Here is a 16,492-nt window from a genome sequence, read left to right on the forward strand (position 1 = left end):
TCTTTCCCACTATGTTTGGACCTTCTCCGTGGCATGGCTCAAGTTGAATGAGAGAGCCCAGGATTCTCCCAATCAGAGGCACCTGATACTGGCCCCAACTCAGCTTACCTGGGGAACAGAAGCAATCAGTGCAGTGCCTCTCTGCCCAGCCCCAAAGTCTTGGCCACCAAGTCCTCACTTCCTTTCCTGGAACCGCCTGTGAGCGTTACTTGAGATGGTGGCTCCAGTGTTTGCTTAGGAAGAAGATGCCTGTGGAAATACTCCATGATGAAAACTGGAGCCCCTAAGGCTCTGCCTCATAGGGGTTTGGTCTAGATTTTCTAGGATAACTCACCGCACTGGTGGAAATGAGCTCATCTCATCACTGACCTGACAGATGGCAATGACTTTGGCCAGGAGTGCCAAGAAAAACTCCCCAGAAGACTGCTACTCCTTTGTGGCTTTGGTGGCAGTGCCACATGGATGGGTCTGTCCGCCAGTAACCTTCTCATATCCACAGAGTGTAAACATCAAAAGAAGCCACACTCCCTGGGATCTGCAGAGGGGATGTCTCCATGGGTGTCTGACCTGATTTGAGTCAGTGAAGAATCTGTCAAACCAAATCTTATTTGGGAAATGTGTGGCTGTTCTTAGACTTTGACCTGGTAGAGAGTCCATCCTGGAACCTAAGAGCTGAGGAAAGTTGGCTGAAAATAGCAAGGCTCATCCAAGAAGCTGTGATGGAGGCACACCCATCCTGCCCTGGTGGCTGGCCGCCAAAGTAGATTGGCTCCAGGTGAGTCACTGGCAAAGAGCACTTCTTCCTGTTCTGCATCAGCAACCTGTGCACGGGTCATGAGCTGCTGGAGCAAGGGCATGGTGTAGAACTGGAAGGACACCAGGAGGCTTTTTGCAATCTGATGAGATTCCTGGGCTCAAAGAATCTTCCATCCAGTCTCCTACTTCCAGGAGGCTTGCTTCCCTGGCTTCATTCCAGGTGCAACGATGGGCTTCTTGTTTGATATGGAGCAGCTATTTCCACATCCCCTCCGTCCATGCCTCCATCCAGGAGACTTTATTGTATTGTTAGCTGACCCGAATGATCACAGGCTGAGCTCCCTGCTCCCCCACTCACACAGCTTCTTTCAATTGTAAATGAGAAATGAGATTATCCTGAAAAGTACTCTAGGTAGAAAGTACACACATTTGTTACCAGGAGTATCTAAATTTAATCTGTAATGACTCCCGTTAGGGGGAAAAGCAGTTTTACTCTTCCAAGAGTTTTCTTTCTGATTGTTCATTTCACCCTTGTAACCCTCAGGGCCACATAGTCCAATTACCTTCATTCCACAGCTGAGGACAACACAGCCCCATTGTGAGTCGCTTAAAGGAGTTCAGAGAATTGGTGACAAAGCCGATGTCTGGTCTCCCGCTTTTCACTCTGGGGTTTCTTTCTACCAATCTTCCTTAATTTACTTATTCAGTGTAGCAATGAAAACGAAAAAGTTCCTACCACGTGCCATGGAAGAAACAGGTTTCTAGTCTTCTCTCCCACAGCCCGCCCACACAAACCATCTGTCCAGCCACACCAAAACAGCATCGTGTTTTCTGCCTCTGCACCTTTGCTCCTGCCATGTCACTTGCTTCAAATGCCCTCCCCCAATCCTCTGTGTAACAAAACTTAAGCATCCTTTAAACCCAAGCTCAACTGTACTGTCCTCTATTCTCCATTGTCCTCCTGATTATTGCAGCAGGAAATAATTTCTCTTGATGGGATGCAGTTAATTTAAAAAATGCAATTTCGATGCTATCATATACTGCTCTGGATTATAATTTTTTGCAAGTGAATTTTATCTCCCCAAGTCAACTGTGGGCCCAGAGGAGGCAGAAACTCTGATCCCCACAGTTTCTTGCCTATAGTAGCAGCTCAGTATTTACTGAATGAGTAAGTGAGACACGGGGAGGTTAAGTGGATTCTCTAAGGTTTCACAGTATTGGGACTTGAATTCAAAACTCAGAATCTGATCCTCATGTTCTGTCTACGAGGTCATGCTGAAAGTAACACTGTTTCCACTGTGATGAGCTTCTCTATAGGTCAAAAAAGGTTGAAAACAGGCTATTTCATACGGCTCAATCTAACACAATGCTCATTGAGCTGTTCAGAAAGAACAGAACAGTTTAAATGGTTGGGCTTGAAAAACTCAACTTCCTATGCTGTTTCTAGCATAAAATGAGTAGCCCTCTCCCAAAGATGCCTCCTCCTTTCATCAGCTTGAACTGATTATCACCTTAAGTCAATTTGAGAATAAAGTACGGCGGTCTTTAGGGTGCCTCCATGAACCACACGAAGTGGAGGATGAGAGAGTGATCCAGCATTGTTGTCTGTCAGTCATCCCTGTGCTATCTCCAACAGCACTGACTAAAAACATTCTGTCTGTCCATGCAGGGCTAGATGATGAGGGTGCAAAAATAACACAAAATCTCTACCCTCATGGGATGCCAATCCAGTAACCATCTATGGCTACTGTAAATAACTTAAGTAAAAATCTTAAATTTACTAGACTTTGTTTCTCACCCTTTCTTTTATCTGAAGAGCTGAATTAAGGGTAGGACTCCAGGCATCATTCTATAAATGAAATGGAAGCCCAATCTGTATACTGAAATGTAATAAAATAGAGACACTTATGCTTACTCAGAACACCTCAGGAAGCTGTTTGGGGTGGGAAATTTCCAAGGCGCTGCTGAGGCCCCCAAGGGGGCTGCTCAAAGAACAACAGAAGTTCACTCACCTGCCATCAAAGGGGTTTGGGGTGGGGTTAACAGCAGAGCTCTTCTGCTGAGCACAGGGTACAAGTTTGGGTCAGAACTAAATTATTCAAGCCAATGGAAAAGAGACTGATCCTATCCTCTTTCACCTGTGGTTGTCAGGCTGCCTTTAACTAAATATGAAGCACGTATTTAAAGAATATGGGTTTGAAGCAATACCAGATTGCTATTAAGGCAGCTGTTTGTCTTCGTCTAACCTCATTTATCTGTGTCATTTCACTTATCTAGGGGACTGGACCAATCCTTGGGCAGTAGTAGAAACCACAGTGGAACCCAGTCTTTCATCCTGTGCATTAACATCCCATTACTAATAGCAATTAATTCCGTTTATTTATTAATAATAAATCATTATCTGCACTGCTCAAATGACTTCCTTATCCAAATTAAACATCCAGATATTAGGTCAACAACATCAGTTTCTGAGGGCCATACTTCTTCGAGGTATAAAAGAGATTCAACAAATCAAAGACCAACAGCCTACTTCCTACCAGGCACTGTGCTAAATACTGGATGTCCCAGCTGGTAAGACCGAGTATCATTCATTCAGAAGACTACTCTGATAGACAAGTCAAGAGATGTTTTCGTGGAAAGATAAAACTAATCTGCAGGATATCATCTTTACAGAATTATAGCCATATCCTAAACAGCTCAAGCTCCCTTTAAAAAACCCATGATGAGTTCTTTCTCCATGCAGTTACCTAAATTTCTATTGCATTTACTTTGTCCATGTCTGTATCACTTCTTTGTGTGACCAATTTATAACTCCAAGAGTAAAGTACAATTTCTCTTACATGTTCTAAAATTACATCTCTCAAAGTTTAAGGGCTTCTTCTCTCCTTTAGTTTTAGCACTGGATCATCTGGTGAGTCATTCCTGATTATACAGTATATGAACTTCATACTTTCAATAATTTAATAATGTTCCTGTTCAGTCTTTACCCCATGCAGTAGCTCACTAGTCCTCTGGACCTTTTCTAGTTCTTCATGTTTGTATCGATGTGTATGGTTTCCAAGAGTAGGCAATAAGCAGGTGAGCTGTAGGCTACTCTGTTCTATATATATCCAGGTTGATGCCTACCTACTTCTTTAATAATAAACAAGCCAGTTAAGTCACACAACCATTTGTCATCAATCCATGTTTTCTATCCAGACATTTCCTCACTGTATGAACTTCCCTACTGCAAAAACAAATGAACAAAATAGCTCTACTGCAGCAAACACTTGTCTAGAATGTTCCTTCAAAACTCCTTGTCTGCTGCTGCAATCTCTTCTCTGATTTTGGTTTTCTATCTACACTTAAGCATTCATCTGTGTGTTCAAAGCAAATAAACAAGCAAAGCAAAACAAAAAACAACATATCCCTCCTGTCTCCTGAATGATACCAAACAACAAACCCTCTCCTAATTCCCCATACACTTCCATTTTCTCTTTAATGCATTTCTACTCCCTCACTAAACTCCATTTTCTCTTCTGCACTGTAGGGGTTCTTGCTCATCTTTTTTTCACAGAGTCTATGTTAAAAAACACAACAAAAAGAAAAGACTTCTCATTCTCTGGCTAACGTGTGGCCAGTGCAGTGAGGAGAAAATAGGTCTCATAAGCCAAATAAATTTTACCAATTAACCATACCTTCTGTGCATGGAACTTAAAAATACAGTTTTTGACGTTTCTTACTTAACATATGTCAATTGTAAAAGTTGCATTTACATAGTTGACTGCTTTAAAACTAGACCCCATAAGGTTGGGTATGATTTAGCATGGCACCTTGTGTGTAGGAAATGGATAGTAAATAATTGATGAGGCTTTACTCTAATAACTACATGAGAAATACTGTACTATCCTGTCGGTTATATTTCTTAATGCAGACATCTGGTGGAAGTTTAGTTAACTCTGTGAGTGTTTTTGATGGATGAATGGAAATCATGTGGTGGATTGATGAGAAATGGATGGAGTGTATAGGTTTCAAGTTTTCAGGGGTAATATTCCCTTTGGGACCTTCCGGATAGCCTGTGGTCTAGCAGTCAGTAGAATTCATATGAATATGATAGCAACACACATTTAAATACATTAATTAGTTCTAGAAGTAGATGCTTTTAAGTGTTTCTGTAGTCTATCTTGAAAGAAGGCAGCAGTGTACCCAATCACTCAGGAAAAGCTTTAACAAAAAAGTAAATGAGAATCAGTAGTACAGGTGCGTCAGGTTTTCTTCAATCTTTCGCCAAACTGTTGTCCACTCTAAACACATTTTGCCTAGTTTAGAGAACCATCACTGGCCTTGAAACTCCCCAGAGAAAGCCTCTACTGGGTTTTCATCTTGAATTTTCTAGTGGCAGGTTCAGTGCCAGTTGGGCTGCATGGAGATGCCTTTACATGATCCGGACACTAAGCAGGTGGCCTCATATTTCACTGAATTGGGAGTGAACACAAAATTCACAGGGACAAATGTCAACCCAAGTACAAGGAAGAAGATGGCCAAGTCTAATATTCTAAAATACGGAAATTAGTCAATGGCTAGGAACACATCCACACATCAGTCTGGAAAGATAAGTCAAACACAGAATGTTTTCTTTTTCCACCTTAAATATCTGCACTAGCTGACTAGACAATACCATGCCCATTGCTAATTTTAGGGGCCTTGGACTAATTTTTACAGTATAGACATAAACTAAATATGAGGTCCAAAAAAGCTAGTGTTTTTAGAACATAACTAAAAGTCCCTGTCAGAAGCTGCCTGTTGTTAATGAGAAGCCTGTTGGAATAGGGGAATATAATACAAACCAACTGTCCTTCCCAGCTGACTTAATTTTTGAAGAGACCTGAAAAAACACAGACATGTGATCTGTGGCTTGAGAAATGCCCAAATGAATTCCTCCAACATATTTATATTCAAGCTTGATCCTGCAATGATCTTAAGTTTCTGCTCCAAAGATGCTGTGGCATATGCACCTTCCTCCTGACTGGGCCACTGAAAGGTAGTCCGTCCTCCAGGGGCACTGATCATCTCAGAGTGGCCCACACAGGTTCTATAAATATTCTGCAGAATTTAAGATCCCACCAGCTCTTATTTACAAAGTTCTCTGACACCATTTGCAGACTTATGGCTCAGAATGAAAATGCTTAGGACGTACGGTCTCCTCCCAGAATGTTCACTGTTTTCCTTCTGCTGATTAGAAATGGGAAGTGCGTTAATTTAAAGCAGATGTCCACAGGAAGTACATCGCCCTTCAGGTAATTTGGTAACACCAACCACATTTTCAAGTGGGGAAGAAATTTTGGGAAGATGGAGCAGGTAGCAGCATAGCTTTGACTCTCTCCAGGTCCCTTCACAAAAACAGAATAACTCCACAGAAAATCCAAAACCCCTCGAAAATGTTTGCAGTAAAGCTAAGTGACAAAGTATCCCCACGAACTTCAAAACACAAGCAGAAGCGGGTAGCCGCAAGACCGGCACATTATCAGCATCTTGCACAGATGGTCTGTGCAAGAAGAAGCAAAGGGAAGGCACTGTGTATCCAGGGAAGCTCAAAAATGGCCAACAGGTATTCACTGGAAAGCATGGTAGGTCAATGTGATAAAAACAGCTAAATCTAGGAGAAATTTGTGCTCTATAGTTGGTGACTGCATGGAGCCTTCAGTAAGAAGGACTGAAGAGGCTGAAGTTGTGTAAACCCTATGAACTCTTTAGACTAGCCAGGGCATCTTTTCAAGATGCCTCCACGGAGGAGGAACTTTTGGGAACAGAACCAAAATTGAGCTGGACTAGGACAAGAAAGACAAAGGAAGAGAAATTTCAGATAAAAAAGGAGAGAAGAACACAGCCAGGAAATCCCAGAAAGCCAGCCACCTTGTTTTTGAACACTTCACAAAAACAAAAGGGACTTCCATGAAGTCAGCTTTCCTAACTTCTCAGTCATGCCTTTGAACTAAACCATGCCTCTTTCTAAAAGGTTAGGAAATCTAATTTTACATAGAAATGAGCAACAGAAAAGAATGAAGTTCAAATTTCATACAAACATTGTGAGAAAAAAGAAACTAAGGGGCAGAATGATATTTCTACAAACAATGAAGTCACTTCAGAAAGGCAAGTCCTTAAACAGGATCAGAACAAGTAACCTATCATTTCAAAATGAAGTGAAAGATATCAGGAAAGTTATACATGAAGGGATAACATAAATCAAAATTAGAAAAAAATCAGAAATGAGGAGACAGAACTCAGAAGAGAATTAGAAATAAAAGAAAAAAGGGTGCCCGGGTGGCTCAGTCAGTTAAGCAGCTGACTTCGGCTCAGGTCATGATCTCACGGTTTGGGAGTTTGAGCCCTGTGTTGGGCTCTGTGCTGAGAGTTCAGAGCCTGAGGCCTACTTTGGATTCTGTGTCTCCCTCTCTCTCTGTCTCTCACCCACTCACGCTCTGTCTCTCTGTCTCTCTCAAAACTGAATAAACGTTAAAAAAAATTTTTTTAAGAAATAAAAGAAAAAATTATTTCAGAAGTAAAAATGAAATTATAAGGAAGGAACACAATAGCAAAGGAATATAAAAAATAATTCCTTAAACTAAGTGTAAGGTAAAAATGAGGGGAAAATCTTTCAAATCTATATGAAATGAAGGAAGAAGTAAAAAGGTTCAAGAGATAGTGACCAGTAGTGACAGTGGGCAAAGAAGACCCAACAAACAATAATGGGAGTTCCTGAAGAAGAGGCCCAAGGCAAGAAACAAGAACAAATATTTCTTTTAAAAATCTTTAAGAAACTTCCTTGAAATAAATTAATATATATTTAATTATGTATTAAATAACTATAATATATTAAATATAAATAAACATTAAATATATATTAAATAATATATATATATATATTTATTTATTTATTTAAAGCAAATACCCATAGGAAGTCCATAGGGGTAGGGGGGGAGAGAAAGAGAGAGAGAGAGAGAGGGAACTACATATAGAAAAGCATACTGTGTCCCTGAGAATATTGATTCAGAATGATGAACCAAGACATAGTCTAATAAAATTACTGAATTTTAAAGAAAGAGAAAAATTCCTTTGGGCATATAGTTTTTAAAAGGCAGTGAATTAGTTTTTGTTTTTATTTTTTTAAAGACAATTAGGTTAACATCAAATGTTTCAACAATACTTACGTCCAAAGAAAATGGAGTAACAAATACATTTAAGATTCATAATGAAACATAAGCTGATAATTTTACATCTAGAAAAACTGACTTTCAGGCACAAAGGACACAAAGTTTTGTCAACATGTAAGGACTCAGGAGATACAGTTCCTGTGAACACTTCCTGTGTATCTCCTAGAAAACAAGCTCCAGAGTGACTAGAGACACATCAATACCAAAAATAATGGTGAGTGTTAAACACAGAGCTACTTGAAGCATTAAGATTAAGTGAGGGGTAAATGAGAGTGATTCCTGTGTGCAATGGCTATTCTCTGACAATGTGGATATAGTAAAAATTACTTCTGACCAATAGAGGCAAATGCAGAGAGCAAATGAAAGAAATGTAACTTTTGGGGCACCTGACTGGCTCAGTGGGTGGAGCATGTGGCTCTTGATCTCAGGGTCATGAATTTGAACCCCACCTTGAGAGTAGAGCTTACTCTGAAAAATAAATAAATAAATAAAAATAAATATTGACTTTTTTTTTTAAATGTAACTTTTAGCAAAATCATATTTGTGGTGGTAGCACTAGTACTATTGTTCTGAACCTGTCGTAGTTATAAAAACCTACGGTACTAAATTCATGTTGGAAGTATTTAAATGAACTCATGAAGTATTTTCTCTTTACAAACATACAGCTATTTCCCAGCTCTGTCCATTGAAAAGTCTTAGAAACAGTTTGTGCCTAGACTGTCATTTTGAAATACCACTTCCTACTTTAAATTTAAACAAAAACCCAGGGCCTATTGGAGAAGTGGCAGATTTCAGGTCTGGGGCATGAGACATACAGAGTGAGGCTGGAGTATCTTGTCATATCAGATAGCAAGGAAACTATCAGATCACTAACTAGGGTCATGTCAAAGAGATTCAAGTACCAATGGAAGAGGCCAAAGATGGGACAAATTGATCTGCAGAAAAGATAATGATTGCAATGACTTGAAACTCATAAGATATGCTGAATACATGTATGAATACATGAGTTCATGATGAGTAAAATAAAAAGTCACCTTTGCAGGGTGATGGTAGAGAACATTCCTTATCTTGGAAACTGGTAAGTAAAGCAAAGAATTAAGCATTTACTTTGCCCTCCTATCTGAATGGTACCATTAGGTTTAAACAACTCATAGATGAGAGGAAGTGTCTTACAGAAATATTCCAACTAATAAGTGAAAAAGAAAGAACATAGTTAGAATATTCTGAAGCCCATAATAAATGCATGGTTCTAAGCATTGAACATCAGTAATTGCTGAAGTCACAAAGAGAGGCAACTAGACATTATGTAGCTCCTGATGTACCACTCATCATCTTGCCAAAGGAATCAAACCTGAGCCTCATCAATCCTCCAAATGCAGCCATCAGTTTGCAGGAAATTGGAGGACAGAGGAACACGCTGAACTGCCTCAAGAGTACATAGTTGGCAACATCCAGGCTGTAGGAAACTCCACTGGTCAAATGCCCTGAGTTGTTCAACAGAGAAATTGAATGGAAAAGAAAAGTTTGGAGGGGAAAACTGTAAGTTTAAAGAGGTATAAAAGATCAGATTTTTTTTTTCAAATAGACAAAACTAAACTATCAGGTTTATGGATGCCACTTGGGTGGTAAAGTCATTTAAAAAAATAGAAGAAAGTGACTTCTACAGAGGTCAGTACTGTGATTAGTTTCAGAGGGGGAGGCAGTTGTGATCATAGAGCACATGGAGGGCTTACGACGTGGCTGACAGTCTGTTTCTTGATCTGGGTGATGGTTAAAAGGGTGCTTGTCTTATAACAATCCATTAAGCTCTGCAACTGTTTGGTTTGGTTTTCTGTATTTGTATTTTATTTTATAATAAAAAAGGCTTTCAAAAAATTAAATGCACACATTCTTTGGCCTAGTAATTCCACTGTTAGGGGTTTGTTTTTAAGATAACCTCACCAAATGGGGCTCCTGTGTGGCTCAGTCGGTTAAGTTTCTGACTTCGGCTCGTGGGTTTGAGCCCCACATCCAGCTCTGTGCTGACAGCTCAGAGCCTGGAGCCTGCTTCGGATTCTGTGTCTCCCTCACTCTCTGCCCCTCCCCTGCTCATTCTCTGTCTCTCTCTGTCTCAAAAATAAATAAACACTAAGAAAAAAATTTAAGATAAACTCACCAAAATATGCAAAGATATCTGTATAGATGTGTCCACTGCAGCACTGTTTTTAATAGCTAAAACATTGGAGTGGTGGTGGTGGAAATGAGTATCTATAGGTGGGGACTAACTGAATAAATTATGGCACATCCCTACAGTGGAATATTATGTAGCCAATAAAAATTAAGATAGGTCTGTGTGGGTTCCCAGACATATCATTAAGTGAAAAAAAGGGAAGGTATAGAACAATATTATGATGAAACCATATGTATAAACACACACACACACACACACACACTATATTTGCATTGAAAATACTTGTAATCATATCTAAGAAACAGTTAAATGCCTTACCTTTGAAGTTGAGGTGGGACTGGAGATGGAATCAAAGGGTGAGAATTTACTCACCATTTTATATGCTTTTATACTTTTTAAAATGATGTGTATATTTTATTTTCATGATTTTTTAAAACCTAGTTTAAGTTTTTTTTCATTGTGGTCCTTTACACTCCTCTCAAACAATGAGTAATAGGCCACAGAAAGGAAGATGTACCACTCTCCCTTCAGTGAGAAGAGGCCACACTCTCCCTTCAGGAGAAAATGGAATTGGCATTTTTTTCAGTAGACTCTCTGAATTGTTAACAAAGATGGTCACCAATGAGGGCTGCTTTTGGAAATCCCAAGTGATAAAAATCTCTTCCCTCCACTCTTGGGTACAAATGCAAGTATTTCTTTTTTTCTTTTTTTTTTTTTTTTTTTTTTTTAGAAAGAGAGAGAAAGAAAGAGCATGAACGGGGTAGGGGCAGAGAGAGAGAAAGAGAATCTTAAGCAGGCTCCCTGATGATACAGAGCCTGATACAGGGCTTGATCTCACCACCTTGAAAACATGACCTGAGCTGAAATCAAGAGTTAAACGCTAAGCCAACTGAGCCATCCAGGTGCCCTGAAATGCAAGTATTTCTAATGCTCAATTTCTAAAGGAGTGAAATCAAGTGGCTGGCATATCATAACAATCCAGTAAGTTTAAGCCTTTCATTTAACAACTATTTGTTAAGCTCTATGGTACACACTGGGAATACAATAGAGAACAAGAGAGATAACATCTCTGCCCTCATAGTGCTTACATCCCAATGAAATGTGTGAAAGAATATTTCCTTCATTTATTCAAACAGTTTGCCTGTTGGCTAAGATGATCTGGGCTACTCATTGCCATATAAATGATGTAAACAAATAAAGCCATTTGCTGGTCAATAAAAGAGACAATGGAAATAAAGATTTCTGGAGCATTTTTCTCCAAAGAAAGTATTTTTGGTCTTGAAGATGACAGCCTATTATTTCTATGCTATAAAATTCAGGGAAGAATAAAATAAGTTGAAGTACGTGGCAGCTCTTAAGATGGCTCCCAATGATACTACGTCTTGGTTTCACGCCCTTAGTTTTTTATGTTTACTTATTTATTTTGAGAGAGAGTGAGTGAGAGAGCATGGGGGAGGGGCAGTGAGACAGGCAGAGAGAATCCCAACCAGGCTCTGCACTGTGGAGCCCTACGTGGGTATTGAACTCAAGAACCATGAGACCATGACCTGAGCCGAAGTCAAGAGATAGATGCTTAACCGACTAAGCCACCCAGGCGCCCCGCACACCCTTATTTAATCCCCTGCCCTTGAGTGTGAACTAGTCTTAGTGACTTGATTCTAATAAATAAAATACTGCAAAAGTCAGTACTAAGATTAGATTACAAAAGATTAACTTCCATCTTGTACATTCTCTTGGCATTCTGTCACGCACTGGCTCTGAGGGAAGCCAACTGCAATGTGTTGGGAGCTGTGGAGAGGCTCACGTGGCACAAGGCACCAAACTGACAGTATTTGGCTAATATACAGTGAGGAGCCGAGGTCCTCACTCCCACAGCACTGAGTGAGCTGGGAGACGGATCTTCAGCCCTGCTGGTGGATGCTTTGATTGCAGTCTTGTAAAAGACAGAGACCCTCAGCAGGAGAACCCAGCTAAGCTGCGTGCAGCTGTAAGCTGCGTGCAGCTGGATCCCTCACAGAAAGAACCTGTGAGATAACAGTGTTGTTGTTTTGAGTTCTAAGTTTTGAGATACTAGTTACACGACAATAAGTAACTAATACGGTTGACTAAGCCCCATCTCCCTTTGGAAGTGGACCACATGAGGCAAGACAGTTGCCTTTGAGAGCACTGTCTGTCACATAGGGTGGACAGAGTCATGCCACGATGGTTTTTAGCGAATGCACACCACTGTGCCACTTTGCTTCGTCTCAGCTTCTCTCCAGGGAGCTGACCTTGTCTCTGAAGGCTCTTCGTGCAAAATGGCTTTTGTTACACATTGATTTTTGTTATCTGTTCTGGAAATGAATTTTTTCAGCTTCGTATTTTATTTTGAAACTGCAATTTGCAAGTAATTTAGTTAAGAATCATCCCAGACTCCAATTTATTACTTTATACACTTGTTATTTTCTGTACCCCTCTGCTTTTCTCCACTGTCCGCATTCTTCTACCTTTCTTTATTTAGAGCTTTTGTTAATTCTTCCAGCTTTTGGTTGAAGCATAAGAATCCACTTGAGTAAGACCTCATATTGCTCCTATATTGCAACATCCTTTTCTTTTCTTTCTTGGCTGGAACTACATTTCTTATTTTATAGTCATTGCTCTGAAAGCTGGTGCATGACTTCCTTTTATTTCTTATTTAATTAAGAAAGAACGAATAAATTCTACTTTTAGAGATAGACCACATGACTACTTTTAGTAGTTTCTATTGGGAGAAGAATATTTGAGTTATGGTTTCTAGAATTTTCAGAATACTTAGTTCTTTGAACAACATAGGTAATTCAGATTTAGGAGGTCTTAACTTAGAGGGAGGCTTCCTCCCCTCACCCTCCGAGAATGTTGATTCCTTGGAGATATGAGAGGATTTACAAAGATAAGAGGAAAGGGAACATTTGGGATACCATTTTACTTTGTTTTCCAAGTTCTGAGAAAGGCATGAAATATGAAGAGACCCAAAGATTATTTTACTGAATCAAGAATATAGACTCTCTAAATTACAAACCATCGTTATCATCATAACAAAACAAACAGAAAATACATTTTCTCCTCCTAAAATATTTAAAGAGAAAAGCAAGCCATAGCAGAAAGAACATGGCAATTTATGGCTGCTACCAAGAAAAACACACATGAGATCATGTCCAATAAGTGCTTTCAGAGATCCCAAAAGCTGGCAGCTTGTTCTGGAAGGTTTTCACTTGCACTAATATTTTGCCCCTTTCTAATTATGGCACAGTCCTGAAGCAATAAATGTACTTTTCACCAAACAGCAGTAGTAACAACAAAGACAATTGCATAAAAGATCTTTCAATGTTTATTTTGTTCTGTTTTGTTTGTTTTGTTAGCAACTTCAAAAAGGCACATAGCCCCCAGAGAATCCTACTGAAGACCTGGTCTTCTAGCTACGTGGTGTTACTTGGAGCTGCTCCTCAGGGCAACACAGACGTCAGATATGTATACTTGGGGATGAAAGACACTCCTTTCCAGCTTTAAAGAAAACATGCAGGGATCTGGGAGGAGGCACATGCTGTTTTTCAAGGTGCTGCCAGCCATTCTCAAGCACCCCAAATGAGAAAACATGGAGACCAGAAAGGGCTGGTGTGGAAAAGGGAATGATAAGCAGGGCTGGCAAAAGTAAACCCTCCATGAATTCAGCCCCAAGAAAGTGGATTCCCTATAGTGTAGAAGAGTTGTTAGTACTTAGCTTTAATAGATAATAAACTAATGGTCACCTTACCACTGATGATTCCCTAGAGTCTTGAGAGTATGATAATTCAATTTAAACTTGGTGCATCTGTGCTGTAGGGCAGACAGGAAATCCACCTCAGGTCAGTGAGAAGTATCTTTCACGCACACACTAAGGGCTCTGGCAGGGACCAGGCATCTTTAGAAGCAAGAATATCTGGTGGCCCTTACCCCCACATGGATAAGTCCCAAAATGCATTTCTAGAAAAGGAGGGCTCTTCGGCAAAGACACAGCCTCCCCGAGGGATACATAGTGAGGGGACTGCCCCTCACATAGGGCAACATCCTTGCTGCTTCTGGGAGAACAGATATTTTTAGTCTGGAAAATCCAACTTTCCTCAAACCCTACTCTCCTCATGGGTTTATCTGGAACTAAAGCTTATAAGTCCAACCCCCAAGTCTCTCCTGAGGTAAAGGCATGTAAGCTAGCCATAATGGGAGAGAGAGAAAAGGAAAAATACAGAGACAGAACATAAATCAACATCTCTCAAAAGTTTCTCTCACCAAATTCCTTTCATCTTAGTGTCTATTTTGGAGTCAAGGAAACCGAGACATGGGCATCATGACTGACAGCCTACAACCAGTTACCGACAGAGCTGGCTCCTTCTGCTGTAGCCCATGCCTCTTTGCTTTTCTAATTTCCAATTTCTCTTCTATTTGAAATTGCCCTTGCTAATTGGCACTTTGAGTTTCTGCACCTAGAGTCTTACACATATTTGGAAACTTCTTTTAAACATGTTGATCCACTCAGGGTTGAATTATTTGTGACAGCAAGAATAACTCCACCCTGGGGCATTATCCAGCAGGATGAGGGATTCAGAGATAAATCATGCAGTGTTCCATTCTTTCTGGCTCTTGATGTTTTCACACAGGAGAAATTTGCTTTTGTTTCCTGGGAGTGCGCAGGCCTCAAAAGACCAGCGTAAGGGTGTCTGTGGAGGGAGGAAGTCAAAAATTCCACAGACACCCTTAGGATGACCTTAGGGAACCTGATTCCTCTTAGGGCAATGATGTATGTGGAGCGGGTGACTTGGGAGGGGCAGGTTAATGAGTTATTTTTATGTACTTAAATCTTGGGTCCTTGGCATCAGCTGGCAAGGCCATATCCTCCCACCGTCTCTGAGAGTCATTGTTCAGCTGCATCCAGGCAAGGAGGAGAGGAGAGAGTGCTATTGTATGTAATTTTAAGAGTCATCATCACTGTATCAGTGTGCAGATGACATGTTCCAGTGGGCAGTGCGGGAGTGAGCAAGATTGTCCAGCTATCTCATATGATACAGGCATGGTCTAATACTTCCTCATGTTCTTTCTTCTAATAATGAATTGCAGAGAACGAGATGTACTGTTGTGCTTTATAATTCAGACAGACAATACAGGTATTGGCTAACGTGGTTTGACACGATCAGCTGCCTTTTTTTTTTTAAGCCAATCTGGCAGGAAAGCATTAGACTATTGTGGGAGTTGTACTGGCCCTTCCAACAGTCCATTAATCAGCAGCAAGATAGCCAAGGGACCACGTTACTTCTCTGTAGCACAAAAAGGTTGTGGTTGTGAGTGGGCTGAGTGGGAACAAAGTTATATCATCCCAGTTCTAATTGATTAATGCTGAAGTCACTGCTAAATAATGATTACCAGCCCCAGGCTCCACAAATCATTCAGGGGATGAAGGAGGACTAAGTTAAAGAAACTTGGGCCAGTGAACACAGATTTTTCTTGCGGGGTGGGGGTGGGGAGGGGCAGAGGTGTGGAGACGAGGAAGTAGGAAAAACTGGATCTGACTGAATAAACAAAAAGAACTGCAGTTGGGTGTCTCATGGTCCCTCGGGCACTTCCCTTCCTCATGTTGTTGCCTTCTCTCCCTGCCTCTGCAATGCCATTTCTCCGCAGTCAGATTAACTCTGAGCACTACCATCACAAGTACGGTCTTCTAGCACCCTTGGGCCCCTCCCTCTAAACTCCCCTATCTAGTCAGATGGAGTTATTGCCAACTCCAATGATTTAACCCTCCCATCTCTAAGGCTTTCCTACCCAAATTCCTTAACTCCCCCCAATCCTCCCAATTACTCGTTCCCAGCAAAGTACATTGCATAGTGTTTTCCTTGTCCTTTTCTCCCTGTATCTCGTTTTCACAGCTCCCATGTCCAAGTATGCTCATGCATGGAAAGACAATATTCTTCTACTTAGGTTAGATGACCTTTTCAAAAATGTTTGGTGTATTTCCACTAATCCTGGACACAGAGTAGGTAGGATATTAGAGTTTTGGACAATATCAATTTTAAATATTGCTTTTTTGTCTGTAGTTCTTTGAGACATATCCAAACAACTAACGGGGAGGAAAAATTTTAAGTTTTCAGTGAGCTTTGCTTGCTTTGGTGTCAGCAACCTCTAATGCTGTGTCTTGCCAGCTTTCCACTTGGTGGAAGGTGTTTCCTAAAGATGCACTTTTGTGAAGTCAGAACCAGCGCAGACTGAGCCAAATCCTGATTAAAATTCTTGCTGGCTTCTCCTTATGCCAGTATAGGCCTGTGTTTCCACTTGTTGGAAATATATCTGCCTGTCAATGTAAAAGAACGCCAGTACCTTTTCGATATTACAAACT

General features: G+C 40.5%; 1 long non-coding RNA gene across 1 annotated transcript in view; it reads right to left on the reverse strand.

Annotated features, from left to right (window-relative positions):
* The window catches only part of LOC125162363 (uncharacterized), a 51,445-nt gene that overhangs the window by 22,562 nt on the left and 12,391 nt on the right, over positions 1 to 16,492 (reverse strand). The window lies entirely within an intron of this gene.

This window comes from Prionailurus viverrinus, chromosome A3, assembly GCF_022837055.1.
Source record: "Prionailurus viverrinus isolate Anna chromosome A3, UM_Priviv_1.0, whole genome shotgun sequence".
NCBI lineage: Eukaryota > Metazoa > Chordata > Mammalia > Carnivora > Felidae > Prionailurus > Prionailurus viverrinus.